At 37.9% G+C, this 12,347-nt stretch overlaps 1 long non-coding RNA gene across 3 annotated transcripts in view; it reads right to left on the reverse strand.

Annotated features, from left to right (window-relative positions):
- Positions 1-12,347, reverse strand: part of LOC139045308 (uncharacterized) — an 88,864-nt gene that overhangs the window by 64,344 nt on the left and 12,173 nt on the right. Inside the window, exon 3 of one of the 3 annotated variants that reach the window (XR_011503390.1) lies at positions 11,335-11,834. The exons of 1 other annotated variant lie outside the window; for it this stretch is intronic. This is a non-coding gene — a long non-coding RNA (uncharacterized lncRNA). Of the gene's footprint in view, positions 1-10,036; positions 11,835-12,347 lie in introns of those variants that run through there. One more of the 3 variants, XR_011503389.1, reaches the window with a different exon arrangement.

The following is a 12,347-nucleotide window of genomic DNA, read 5'->3' on the forward strand; positions in this document are numbered from 1 at the left end:
CCAACATTTGGTAAGTTTGCCTCCCTCACCTACAGCACTCACTGTTCCTACCAACTCCCTGTAGTATTGGGCTCAAGATAATTATTATGACCATTAGAAAACACCAAGAAATGATTTTCTTTGCATAGCTAGGTAGTAAGGTGTTAATTTTCAACCTAGTTACATATAAAGGATGAATGTAGGAAAGACTTTCCTTGATTTAAGTCAAATATTGTCCATTGTCCATCATTGCCAGCAGGGGTGAGTTTTCACACAGGCTGTGCAGATTTAGAGCCAGATCAGCAAACTGCCGTGAGAAACAGCAAGAGATATGAGGTGGAAAAGACAGAGGAACTTCCTTGGTCACCTTTCCCTCCTCACACCTGTCCCCAAGCCATTGAATTGCCCGCAGATGTTATTGATTGTATGAGTAGAGAGTTTGTGCTGTCGTCTAGACAGAATCCTGAACAGTGAAGAAAAGAATCCTTGTGCATTCGCATCACTGTGTCTAAGGTGAAGAAGGACCACCCCTCTCATTTCAACTCTTGTGAAGACCCAGTGCCAGGGATGTTGTTCTTGTTGCCACTTGGTCAGCAACAGTCAGACTGTTCCCAGTTGAATGGACACACAAGAAGAGAGTCCCCAGAGGCCAGCCAGCTTGAAGATGCTGCTGACGGTAGCAGTGCATCTAAGGAAAAGAGCCCCCAGTTTATTAAATTTACTTAAGTCACAGTAGCATCCTCTTTTTTAACCTCTAAAGTATGGTTATCCATGTTTTTTAATCTATCTGACAATAACTCAAGGACACATTATGCAACTGGTTAGTCTTTCATTAAAAGCTTAGTTACCTTACCAACACTGACGTGTTCGTCCTTGCTTGCATTAGCCATACTGTAGTCCTACGAGCTAGAAATTTGGGAGCTCTAGTCTATGAAAAGTTTCAAGATCCTCTTAAAAAAGGAATAAATGAAGAGTTGGCAGGAAGTGGCTGTCACAAACACCATACATACCGTAACATGTCTCAGTGGGAATTTCTCAATGGTGAACATTAGTTCCTAGTGTTTTTACACAGAATTCCACATAAACATGTAAAGCCTTGTGTTTTTCTATTTCTTATTTTTAAATTAATAAAAGTTCATTGTTGAAATTTTGAAAAGTATGAAAGAGTAAATGAGTAGGAAAAAAAGTCACTCAAAATCTTACTACTCATTTTGGTATATTTCTTGCATTTTTTGTTACATATTTGAAACTTTACTATACATAAAATGTCACAACCTGCCTTTGCATCTAATATTATAACATAGGGATTTTCCTTAGTCATTCAAAATACCTAGCAAACGTAATTTTTAAAGCAAAATGGATATTTCTTTGTTTCCTTTTTTCATCTTATGAATAATTCATGGTAGTTATAGAAATTTAAAATAACACATAAGTGTGTATAGCAACAGTAATCCTATCGCACAGAAATAAATGCAGTGAAATGTAGTGTATATCCTTCCAAATTTTTGCCCAGGCGTTGAAACACAAACTTGCATGCATATATATATATATATATATACATATACATATACATAAATACATATATAAACATGCAACCCTAGAATCACATTTTGTATACAGTTTGGTAACCTACATTTATCACTTACTACATTTTTTGATATTTTACTATCTACCATCTACATGTTTATTCTCTGCCCCGTTAAACAGCTGCCCAGTATTATACCATGAAGAATTTTAATGATTATATAAAATTCCATTGAATGGATTTGCAGTAGAGTACTTAACCTTTCCTCACTGCCCAGGCACACTCTTCCATTGATGGACACTTAGTTTGTTTCCTAACTTTTAAAACTAAGAATAAGTCTAAGCTAAAAATAATTCCATGATGAATACCTTTACCCATAAATAGCATCCACACACAAAATTATTTCATTAGGATAGAGTCTTGCTCTTGGAATTACTGATTCAATCATGTCAAAAAGCTTAAGAATCTTGATAAATTTTATAAATTTTCTATAGTTTTAGTTTTAAAATGTCTTCGCTCTTCCTTATTTCATGTAAAATTCTTGCATCTACCTACCCTTTACTTTTTAATACACTATATCCTAAAAATCTTTTACATGTAAATTTGCAGTTTTGTCATTATCATGGAAGATATTGAACATGCTTTCATAAGGTTTAGTTCGAATTTAAGAAAGACAACTGGAGAGCTGGCTGGTGTGTGTGAAATTTGCTTGTAGATTGATTTGATGGTGGTTTCCGGCTGTATCTTTTGTTCTTTGTCAGCCCCTTTGGAAAAGTTTATAACACAAAGCACGATGTAGCGTATCCAGAAATATGAAATTGGTCTTCAGGAACGGCATTAACTGCTTTCATTCTGTTATAATATCTATGAGAGATGAGGTTTCATTTAGGAAAGTATTCAAGTCTGCAGTCTCTTGTAATCATCTATGAAATGTGTGCATTCAGAGTTAAAATTTCATGAGAACTTTGCTCAAGGAATTACTTTTCACCTCAGCTCAATGTTAGTTTACTTTACTTATAAGCAAACAGAATGTAGTGATACTATTTCTATCCTAAGAACATATGCATGTTGTTCCATTAGTAGTAATATTTTCATGAGAACATTGTTGAACAGCAGCAAGTGATAACATTTGTAGGCAGTAATCAGAGACTTGACAGATTTCCTTACCACTAACATTCTTCCTTCTAGGAGGCGAGAGATGTAAATTGAATAGAACACTTCAGAAAATGATTATTAGCTGATATGAACTCAAACACCAAGTTGAAGTTGGATAACTTGTTTAAAAAAAGACAAAATGATTTTCTGATATGAACTCAAACACCAAGTTGAAGTTGGATAACTTGTTTAAAAAAAGACAAAACGATTTTCTGATGTTGTATCCTAATGGCTTCATTTTAGAAGTGACAGTCATAATAGAGCGGGGAATGAAGTAGAATTATGCAAAATTTCCTATCTGGCACAGAGGAAAGAAGAGTTATCATGAGTAAATTTCTTCAACTTCCTTCTACGCACCTAAAATTTACCAGCACCTATCCCATTTCCTTCCTTCTTCATCAGTTGTGAAGGAAGAAGGGCCTCTCCTCCTGTCTAAAACCAAACTCTCCCATCTCTTCCAGGAACTTTCTGCATTTGTCAGAATTTCCTCTTTCTCATCTGCTCTTAACAGCCAAACTTTTGAAAGCCTTTGAAAGATGCTGTTTCTGCTCCTCCTTTTATTTTTTTAAAGTTTACTTTTAATTTCTTGTCCAACTATACATGCCTTTCTCAAACAGGGTTACATGAAAGAACTAAGCCCTACAGAATATGATTTGAAAGACTCTTTTTTCAAATCTCCCATGGATAGTAATGCAATAGTATCCTTCACGATGCACAGGACAGAGGTTAATTCCTAACCTCTAATGGATGTTTTAGGGCATTAAGGCTCAAATCTTTACTCTAGTGGAACCCTGGTTGAGAATGGCCTCCACACTATTTATTTCCCCTTCCACAGAGACAGCCATTTTCACTCTTTTTAGCTGAATTTTTTGATAAGGAAGATTGGCCCTGAGCTGACATCTGTTGCCAATTTTCCTCTTTTTGCTTGAGGAAGACTGTCCCTGAACTAACATCTGTGCCAATTGTCCTCTATTTTGTCTGTGGGATGCTACCACAGCACGGGTTGATTGGTGGTGTGTAGGTCTGTGCCCAGGATCTGAACCCGTGCACCCTGGGCTGCTGAAGTAGAGGATGTGAACTTAACCGCTATGCCACCACACCAGCCCCTTTAGCTGATTTTTTGATATTTACCTGCAAGTCACTAAAAAATATGCTCATATTTTCATATGAGCTTGATTTTCCAGTTTTAGGTGTTATTGTTTTCTCATGGTGTAAAATGAAGACTGTGATTCCTACAAAAATTACCTTATTTGGAAAAAAGATCTTCACATCAGTGATTAAATTAAGGATTTTGAGATGAGGACATTATTTTGGATTATCCAAGTGGGCCCTAAATGTTATCACAAGTGTCCTTATAAATGGGAAGCAGAGGGGGATTACACACACAGAAGTGGAGGTACTGTGATCATAGAGAAGCAGATTGTGGTGATATGGCCACAAGCCAAGAAATGCCAGCAGCCACCAGAACTGGAAGAGGCAAGGAACAGAGATTCTCCTCTAGAATCTCTGGTGGGAACACACCCCTGCCAACACCTTGATTTCGGCCTAGTAATGCTGATTTCAGACTTGGCCCTCTAGAGCTGTTGGCACCTCCATACCACATTCTACCCGTCTCTGTTCTCTTCTAAGCCTTATAAAGCTGCTCTACATGGACTACATCTATGGGTTCCCTTGACCTCTTGCTTCCAGTTGGGTTCAGCCAATGGGAGTCTTATCAGGAGTCAGAGGAGAGTGAGTTTGGTGTGTTTATTTCCCTGGCCCCCTCCTTGGAGCATCATCGATCATGGTGGTGATACACCAGAACCAAAGGACACAGCTCCTCTATGTTCCTGTGTTCCACAATCAAAGAATACAGCTCCTCTCAAGATGGCGCTCTCTTCAGGCCTCTCCTTCTGGATTCCAGGGACTGCATCCCTTACCTTGCTTCTTTAGGCCTCAAGGTGGTAACAGCTCCACTGGTACTAGTCCTGGGGAAGTTCGTAATTCTACCTTTATAAAGCATGCCTTTATTAAACTCTACGTAAATTATTGGAATTTGAGCCTACCACCTGTTTTCTGTTGGGACTCGTAATAAATTACTGTGGTTGGTAGTGGCTGCGATTCTCTCCAGCCACAGCCCTTGTAAGAAAGCCTCTCTGCCATGGTTTCTGGTAACAGTGTCTCCTTGCTGCTGGGTTCTGGGTGCTTCACTATCCTGTGCTGGTTTCTCAACCATCCTATAACTCTGTAAAAAGACCTCACTGAACTCTTCTCAGCTAAATACTTGGATTATGCCATTTGTTTCCTTTTAGAACCCTGACTGATACAACAGACGCTTAATAAACATTAAACGAATGAATGAAACTTCTGTTATCATTATATTGCAATGACTTTTTGCTTTTCTGGTATCTCCTCAAAACTGAAAACCATTAAAAGACAGAGTAATTACAGCTCTAGAACTTAGCACAATATTTACCACATAATATATGCTTGGTAGAAAGTTATTGAATGCTGAATGAATTTGACTTAGAATCTGAATCTAGTTACCCTATTTACTAGCCATTTGACCTTGGCTTAGTCCCTTGGGTTCTCTAAGATATAGTTTTTAAAAATACTAATATCTACTTTACATGGTAATAATATTTGTCCCTCACTTGATTGCTATCAAGATCAAATGAAATAACAAATGTAAACACTTATTGTAAAACTGTAGAGATACTTTATTTTCTCCTCTCTATTTTTTTAAAGGTATGCTTTTTTTTTTTGCTGAGGAAGATTGGCCTTGAGCTAACATCTGTTGCCAATCTTCCTCTTTTTTTTCCTCTCCAAAGCCCCAGTACATAGTTGTATATCCTAGTTGCAAGACATTCTAGTCCTTCTATGTGGGATGCCACCACAGCATGGCTTGATGAGCAGTGTGTAGGCCCACACCCAGGATCTGAACTGGCAAACCCTGAACTTAACCACTTGGCCATGGGGACGGCCCCCTGAGATACTTTTTAAATGTAAGAATTCACTTCAAAAGAATATGATATATACACACTACTGCTGTTCCAAAGGAAGTAGTTGCTTATCAATGAGTACCATTCTATTGTATGTGGCTTTCTAGCACACTCAACTTTTTTCCTCAGAAGATAGTGATCTGGACCATTTTCCTTGTTTATCATAATCCTAACCTGAGAGTGGAAGGCAACTAAAGTGCCTATGGATTTGTTTTTATTTCAGAGGATAAATGTCTAAGATTATGACCCTATCGATGAAGATATGTATAATTTGTTTCCCTTATCCCAACTATCTGAAAAGAGAGTCTTCAAGACAAATGTGGGCATCTACAGGTAGGAATCTATATTAAAACCTATACCAGATTGCCGAATATCAGTCTTATATGGGGAATCATCTATCATTGGCTTGCCCCGTCCAATCAATGAATACAAGCTCAAATATCTTTAACAGCATTTAGTTGTATTAGCCTGATTTTTTCTCTTGACTTATTTCAGCATTGATTATTCATCCTCTGTTTAACAGAGTGGGCCCAGCCTGCCTCCATGAGCCTTGGCTACATTGCTGGCTTGGCTCGAAAGGCAGGTGTGTGACAGGGTGGTTATTTTCACCAAATACATGAAGAAACTAAACATAAAGATAATGACTGAGTTACAGTCATAATAACAATAGCAGAAATAACAAGTGCAAACATGTATGGAGTATTAACTTTGTGCCAGGCACTGTACTAAGCACTTTACAGTCAATAACTCGTTTAATCTTCACACCAACAACCTATGAAGTATATGCAACTATTATGCCTCCATTTTACAGATGAGGAAACTGAGGCACAGAGAGGTTGTGATGTGCTTATTGAGCTAGCAAGTAGTGAAGCTAGAATTTGAACCCAGAGCTCTAGAGTTCTTAACTACCTATGCTATGTTGCCTCTCAAAAAGGATAAATAGAAAGGTTAGGACTAAAACTTCTGACGCCTAGTCCATTGTTTTTCTTGGATAATATGCCCTAATTATGTGTCATGTCCAAATCTACATACTAACTGGGGACACAAAATATGTAAATTGCTTGGTTATCATCTTTGGGAAACTTCCCAGACCAGCAATAAATAAACAAAATATGTTTATTTAGAGGATAAATTGAAGAAGATAGGACCAGCTCATGGAGAGTTTGATTGTCCAGCTGAGTATTCTGTTGTTGTAATGTAGTTGGTTTCAGTTATCTCAAATATAATGTTAAAGTATATGGTCATGGATTCTAAATCTAAGACCCTCTCTTCTCTCTCGCTCTATTTCTCTCCCTCTCTCTTTCATTCATTCATGTTTTTTTGCCATTGTTTTCCTACCTGTACAGCATTTGTGTGTATTTCTATGTAACTTCAGTTAGTTATAAGAATGTTTTAAAACTTGTTGTAACAGTTTATAAAAAGCACTCTAATTTGTATTTAATAAGAAAAAGTTTTTGCTAAATTTGTGAAGTCTGGAGAAGATATTTAAAAATAATTGCAGTTTTTTTCCTCTTTTAAGGCAGGTACCCTAACCAGGTCCAAGAGAAATGTTGCTTAGGTATCCTTTGCTGACTCGCTCTTTGTAAATAGATGGAAATTATTTCTAAATAGCATAACAATGAGCTATATGTGTAAATGAATGATTTTTAAATGGTTGAAGTGATTTTCAAATACTTAAAAATAGTGGCCTAAAATAGTTTAAAGAGTTTTCATGAAATTTTGTGGAAAATTCATTTGCTTTTCAAAGACTTTCTTTAGAGATAGTATAAACATTAGTCTGGCTTTCTTCTGAATAATTACAAATTCAGCTTTAGTGGAGTGTGAATTAAAGAGGTTTTGTTGCCTTTCCAATGCTCCTCATTCCAACTGGAAAAATTAAGGAGAGCAAGAAAAGTGTTGTTTAATTCTTTTTAAACACATCACAGCATCTGCTGTCAATGGTGGGCACTCACTAAGTGCTGCTTATTGATGGGAATGAAAGGACAGATGTGCCCAAGACCGCATTTGCCAGTGTAGATGGTCCCTGCTAGGTGATGAAATCACAGGAAAAGGGAGTCACTTTTACAAAAGAAGAGAAAAATACCCTGAGATTTTGTTCCTAACGTCATATTTTTTTCTGTTGTTTTAGAATTTCCATTTTTAGATGAATTTCTCACTTGTGTGAATTTATGAAAGGCAAATTACGACTTTCAGTGTTTTTTCTCAAGCTACCCACTCAGTTTTCCATTCTACCTTCCCCAAAGGATTCTATTCTGTTGAAAACGTTATATGCAACTCTGTGTTTACACAAAGAGTGAACTGTAAGAGAGGGGTTGGGATTTGGGATTCGGACCACAAGCATCTCTTGTATTACCTCCTACATGTACTCACAGTAGGATTATGGTCAGCAGGTAACCTGCCTTAACAGCAAACCTAAGCAACTTGGAGTTGAAAAATACCAGAAGGTGAAAAAGCCAAATGAAACCTTCCTATTTGCAAAGGATCAGTTAGAAGATAGATATAAAATATTGACATGATAGAAGCCTCAAAATAAAGGCCAAGATGAAGACAAGATGAAGAAATACTCAGTGTAAAATTAACTTATTAAATTCATTCAACCAATTTTATCACATGCCTACCATGTGCCAAGCACCACTCTAGGCACTAAAAGATACAATACTGAATAGGGCAAAAATCTGTGTTCCTGTGGAGTTTGCATCTGGCAGGAGTGGGGGAAAACACAGAATACTCAAATAAATAAGTAAAAAATATAGTACATCAAGTAGAGGTAGGTATCCTAGAAATAAGGGGGAAGAGGGATAAGGAATGATAGAAAAGAGGGGGTAATTTTAAATAGATGACTTATGAGTAAATGCTAAAGTATTAGAGGGAAAGTGTTGTGCATATATTTAGGAGAAGAACATTGCTGCAGAGGAAGAAGCAAGTGCAAAGTTCTGGGCAGTGGTGTTCCTGGCATGTTCAAAGGACAGCAAGGAGACCAGTGGAAAATGAGAGACAGAGAGCTGTAAGACACAAGGTTGGAGGAAGTCAGTGGAGAGTAGATCATCTAGCCATCTTGTAGGCCACTGTCGAGATTTTGGCTTTTATTTGTGTTGGCCTCTGGCTTGAGAATAAGCTATGGTGTGACAAGGATGGAAGCAGGGAGATTAGTTAAGAGGCTACTGCAACGATCTAGGTGAGAGGTAATGATGGCTTGGGAGTGAACAGTGGAGGTGGTAAGACATAGTCAGCTTCTGGATGTATTTTGAAGGTAAAGCTAACAAGATTTGCTAAGGGATTTGATGAGAGTTGTGAAAGAAAGAGAGCAATCGAATCTGAATCCAAACTTTTGGCTTGAGGAATTGGAAGTTTGGAATTATTAACCAAGATGGAAAAAACTGTAAATGGTGCTAGATTGAAAATGGGAGATCAGACACCTGGTTTTGGACATCTAAGTGGACTCATTGAGTAGCAGGCACAAAACCTGGAATGAGGGGAGAGATCTGGGCTAGGACACATATTAGCAAGTCATCCATATACAGGTGGTATTTAAAGTGATAAGACAGCATTTGCCCACGAGATCCAATTGCCAGTTCCAATGCTATTGTCTTTTCTGATGGCGATGGTGCGAACAGGTTAATTTTAGGTGTTTGGACATACTTAAATTTTGTCTGCTGATAATATTGAACGTGGGTCTTTTCTCTAATTTTTGCTTCCAACTTCATGATGATCCTCACTGTGAATGCATTAGTTGCTAGATGGGGCCGGCCGCTAGTGAGCAGTCTTGGCCTTCTAACCTCAGGGCCACTAGGAGACGTACTCACCCTTTGTTGAGTTCAAAACACACACACAAAATAAAACAGCAGAAAACACCCAACTCCAGAGTATGTTGGTGAATAATGAAAAATGCATTGCAGATTTTGTGGTTTGACGGAGAAGAAAGTTGAAAGTGTGCACTACATAAATAAAATGTAACAAAAATCTCTTCCTTTTTTGTTCTTGCTCTTCAAAGTTTTTCTTAAGGCTACTAGCTGTCACACTTTCATTCTCTTCCCTCAGCCCCTCCACTACTTCTCAGAACCCTCCTGACTACAAACAATTCCCTTTTGGTTTTAGGCTTCCTTACCCTCCACCCTCTGCAAAACAAAATCTCTCCCTATATTTAATCAAATTTACTTTTCTCACAAAAAGCAGCTTAGCAACATTCTACTGTAACTCAAGTTTGTCTTTTAGGTGACTAACCATCCATACCAAAGTACTTATCCAAATATCAACCTAATAAAAGAGGTATCTTTAAGTGTGTGTGTGTTTTGTGTGTGCATGTGTGTTTAAGGAAGCGTGGGAGAGAGAGAGACAAAGAGAGCAACAGAGAGACAGAGACAAAGACAGCAAAAAAGAAAGAGAAAGAGACTTGGTGTCGAAGAGGGAACTCTCTAAATCAATACACATTTATTCCCAGGTTTCGCTAAGGACTACAAAGTAGGCTGAAAATGTGTTATTTTTATTTGGTCATAACTTAAATAAGGAACAATATAAAATGCCAAGAAATTTTGATCTTATCTTCACAATCTTTATACTCATCTTTACCATCCTATTACTTATTCATGTTAATATAATTATTTTCAAACTCTCTCCCTCTGCCATATAAATATGCATCATTGGGTAGTTGGATATAAACCAGTACATATTCTATTTTAACATTTTTCCCTAGACTAATCTTCACTATCATGGATACTGTACTGTGCTGTTCACATCCCTCCTTCAGAACTGAGGGACTTGTTCCCTCCGCTGAGGGGAAGAATTGTCCTCTGTTGAAGAGAGTCTCTGCCCAAATTCATGCCTTTGAACTATGGATAAAAATGGCTCAGCCTTCTCACCCCAACTCAGGACAACTTAGAAAGGCCATCCCAGCTGCAGAGCTCACTGTGGCATCAGCCAAGGCCCGTCGTGGTTGCAAGGCAGCCCAACTTCTCCCTCTGCCCAATCCTGCTGCCTTCCCTTCCCCACAGGGGGTTGCTCCCGAGAACTCTGCTTAATAAGCTTCCCATACACTAATCTCCATATCAGAGTCTGCTTCCTGGGGAACCCAACTGAAATGCTCCCTCATTGTCACCTCCATCCAGAATATTCGAGGTTGAGAGAGTTTTTCTCACACCTGTTCCTGAGCTGCCTGCCTTCAGTTGCTTCTCCTCATCCAGTGCTCCTCTCTGTCACTGCTCACTTTGCTGCTGGGCTTTTCCTGATGCTGCTCTCTTCCAGCAGGTGCCCCTCCAGAAGACTCCAGGTGGGGCAGGCACCATTTCCTTTACTGTCCTATGTTTTTATCCCCTACAATATCACACATCCCAGGCTCCAAGGAAATATCACAATTATTGAAGCATAGCAAGCAACTGAATGCTATCACAACTAACTATGACAGACTCCATAGTGCAAAGGAGAGAAGCACAAAATGTTAAACCCGTTATTGGGGGACCCTCAAGGATACACCCTAGGTCTTTATTATATTCTTTATTTACAAATCCTTCTCTCTCCTTCCTCCCACACAAACACACACACTGCAATAAACATCTCCTTTTTCAAACATCCAAAGTATACTTCCTTCTCTTTTAGGGAAATCTCAACCGCAACCTGCAAGATTTCTAGGATCGTCTCTCTCAGTCCATTCTAGGGAGTATTAATCCAATTCCTAAAGTCTGGGGATAAACTGGACAGTACCTTGTGGGCACCGGCTCTTCAAGTCAGTCTACCACGCGGTCTAGTTATCAAAGTAATGTACAGATATGTCTCCTCAGTGTCCCCAGTCATCCAGGTGGTTCACTGTTAAATCATCATGAAGAGCAAATGAAAATTTTCAGAGCCAGTATTTTCTCACTCTGTGCTCTCCAATACTGTATCCGTGAGCCAATTCCACTTTTAGAGGTACCTATTACTTCCAGCTCTTGAATTGTGAGTTGACTTATTTCTGGTTTTAGTTTTCTGTTGGCTTCTAAATCAGTTATAATTAACTCATCTTGTTTCCCAAAGAAAAAATTGTGCTGTTGTCATCTTCTTTCTCATTCTTTTTGTTTTCATGGATTTATCCTTTAAAAAAATCTTTGTTGTCAGTTTAATGGGGTTTTAGGAGAACCGGAGACAAATTCATGTTCAATCCACTATGTTTAACTCAAAGTTCCAGATACAGTATTCTTGAACAGTTCAACTTTTCTTCATAGATGCTAAATTTAAAATAAAATAGTAGAAAAGTCATTATTATGAAATACAGGAATTAGTCTCCAAAAGAATTTGTTATAGCACAAATATTTTGGCTACCATTGAAGTTAAATCATATTGAAATAGGAGGAAAGAGGATTTCCTTTAATTCCATATGAAATATATTAAAATAGCATTTCAATATGAGGATTTGTGAATATAGACTATTAGTTCTTCTAAAATTCCCGTCTTTTCTGAGAAAGGCTTCTTCATCCCTTTAAAACTTCTAAATGAGAAAGCAAGTAGGAAAGAATATTTTCCCCAGTAACCTTTTTCTTAACATTAATTTTTATGTCTCTTGTGTCCTATTTTTTCACCTCAGTCTTTGTCGGGCTATAAAGTAACATATTTTAAAAATCATGATGCATTTCATATTTAAAGATAAAAAAATATGCCTTTCTTACTAGCAAGCCAAGGAGTTAGGGAAAATAGCACTTTGTTCTTGAGTATTAAATGGACATGTCTGAGCAATGCACAGG

The sequence above is a fragment of the Equus asinus genome, chromosome 1, assembly GCF_041296235.1.
Source record: "Equus asinus isolate D_3611 breed Donkey chromosome 1, EquAss-T2T_v2, whole genome shotgun sequence".
Classification (NCBI taxonomy): Eukaryota; Metazoa; Chordata; class Mammalia; order Perissodactyla; family Equidae; genus Equus; species Equus asinus.